Below are 2,933 nucleotides of genomic sequence, written 5' to 3'. Positions count from 1 at the left end.
TATAGAGACTCCCAAAACAAACTCACATATACATGACCAATAGATTTTCTATCAAGACACCAAAAGGAGGCAGTAGTCCTGCAGATATATCTCTTCTTTCAACCGTGTTTGGACAAAATAGACCCAGGGATGCCCCTTCAACCAGCCAATGACCACCCTCCAACCTTTTTTCCAGTCGCAACCTTGGGAGCCATCTTCTTGGCTACCCGCTGACTACAGGACCAGACAACAGCAAATGTAATTCTTACCTCAAAACAACCATGAGCTCCCAGATTCATCAGAATTATTCCACCAAGGCAGAGGCCGCCATCAACCACCCAGTCAACGTGCATCTGTGGGCCTCCTACAGCTACCTCTCTCTGGGCTTCTATTTCCACCGTGACGATGTGGCTCTGGAGGGTGTGGGCCATTTCTTCCACAAGTTGACTGAGGAGAATTGCGAGGGTGCCCAGCATCTCTTGAAGAGGCAAAACCAACATGGTGGCCACACCCTCTTCCAGGATGTCTAGAAGCCATTCCAAGATGAGTGGGGGAAAACCCTGGATGCCACGGAAGCTGTACTGGTTCTGGAGAAGAGCCTGAACAAGGCCCTTCTGGATCTGCTTACCCTGGGTCCTGCCGGCACAGACCCCCTTCTCTGTGACTTCCTGGAGAACCACTTCCTAGATGAGGAGGTGAAACTCATCAAGAAGGTGGGCGACCACCTGATGAACCTCCACCAGCCCCCAGGCTGGGCCGGGCCAGTATTTCTACGATAGGCTCACTCTCAAGCATGACTAGGAGCCTCCAGAGACCAGCAGCAGCCTTTGAAGGGGCCTCTATGTCATACCCCTGGTGCGAGAGCTTGTGCCTTAGCCTCCCCCGGCAACCACAAGGCAGCTTTTTAACCACCCTGGAACCCACTCCCAAGCCCTGGGCCCAATGGAAACAATAAGGCTTTTTGCAGAAAACAAACCAAAAACAAACAAAACAACCAAACAAACAAACAAAAAAAGTAATTCCACGCAAAAGGAAAAAGTGCCAGAACAACAGACTATTCACATGGAAAAAAAAATAACTCTGACCTCTACTCACTCCATACACTTGAATTAATTAGAACTAATGCATTAATTAATTTTAAAATGATCACAGACGTAAACATAAAAGTCAGAGCTGCAAGGCTTTTAGGGGGAAAAAAAGGCATTAGAGAATATCTTTGCAACCTTGAAGTAGGCAATTGCCCTTTTAGGACACAAAAAGCACCACCATAAATTACAGATTGGATTTCATCCAAACTAAAATTTTCTGTTCATTAAGTGACATCACTTAGAAGAGGAAGAGGCAAGGGAAGCATATAAGCAAGACCTGTGTCTCACCACAGACGGTAGACATTGAACATCAAGAATATACAAAAACTTTTTATAAATCACTGATAACAAAGGCAAACAACTCAGTTTTTTAAAATAGGCCAAAGACTGGAACAGATGCTTCACTGAGGAAGATGAATGAATAGCAAATGAGCATATGAAAAAGTGCGCAGCCTCATTAGTCATCAGACAAATTGGATTTAAAGCCACCATGGGAGACGCACCTTGGTGTCACAGTTGATTAAGCATTTGACCCTTGATCTCAGCTCAGGTCTTGATCTCAGGGCTGTGGAGCCTACTCTAAAAAAGTAAAATAAGGGGCGCCTGGTGGCTCAGTAGGTTAAGCATCTGCCTTCAGCTCAGGTCATGATCTCAGGGTCCTGGGATCGAGCCCTGCATTGGGCTCCCTGTACAGCAGGGAGCCTGCTTCTCCCTCTCCCTCTGCCTGCTGCTCTCCCTTCTTGTGCTCTGTCAAATAAATTTTAAAAACTTTATGTATACACACACACACACACATATATGTATACATATATATAATCTATATATAAAATTTATATATATAAAATCTTTATATGTATATGACATATATATAAGATATATATACATCTTACCACAATTTTTTAGAAAAGGACAGGAAATGGGCACATACATGTTTAAGAGATTACCTCTGTTTGAAAAATCGCAATCTTCATTTTTTTTTTTAAGATTTTATTTATTTGTCAGAGAGAGAGGGAGAGAGAGCGAGCACAGGCAGACAGAATGGCAGGCAGAGGTAAAGGGAGAAGCAGGCTCCCTGCCAAGCAAGGGGCCCGATGTGGGACTCGATCCCAGGACGCTGGGATCATGACCTGAGCCGAAGGCAGCTGCTTAACCAACTGAGCCACCCAGGCATCCCGAAAAATCGCAATCTTCAGAAAAATGATTTGGTCATACACACATGCAACCTACTCCTCCTGTCTTTCTTCTCAGCTATTTGATCTTTAGTGTCATCACTAACTTCAATAATTTTATATATTTATTTCACAGACAAGGTAGGAACATAAATAAGCTATTAACAGATAAGATATTAATATTAATTTCAACAAAAATTTTAAATGTACCTCCCCCACACACAAAACCCCACAACAAGATGCCATTGCACAGCCACTTGAATGACAATGGAAACTCGGGCTCCCTGTGTCCTCATCAATAAAGTGGGGGGATCCTTATCTCAAGGCTGTGAAGTCCTGTCCCATGAACTCCTACATCATAAAATTAATGGCCATAGAAATCAATCCTCAATTTCCTCCAAGCCCACAACTCATTGTCTCATGCCATGATCTATGAAGTTCAGTTGCTGCCTGATATGTTGCCAGCAAGTAGCTAAGTGAGAGCAAACGTAATTATCAGGAAAGATAAACAACCAAGAACTGTAATGGCAGAGCATTTGCAGGAGGCCCGACCGGGGGCTTACACACTATCTTATTCAGTCTTCACATCTGCCCTATGGAGTTACTTTCTGACAGTGCACAGAACCAAATCAATCACAAAGTTCAGCATGTGACTCTGACTTTGGCTTTTTTTTTAATTCTTATTTTGTTTACTGTC

General features: G+C 43.5%; 1 pseudogene; it reads left to right on the top strand.

Annotated features, from left to right (window-relative positions):
- Positions 1–260: 260 nt before the first annotated feature.
- On the top strand, positions 261–780 carry LOC116875328 (annotated as a pseudogene).
- Positions 781–2,933: the final 2,153 nt, after the last annotated feature.

The sequence above is a fragment of the Lontra canadensis genome, unplaced genomic scaffold (assembly GCF_010015895.1).
Source record: "Lontra canadensis isolate GAN:19392208 unplaced genomic scaffold, GSC_riverotter_1.0 scaffold41, whole genome shotgun sequence".
NCBI lineage: Eukaryota > Metazoa > Chordata > Mammalia > Carnivora > Mustelidae > Lontra > Lontra canadensis.
Note: the sequence above shows the minus strand (reverse complement) of the source record. Positions and strands in the feature narration are given on the sequence as shown.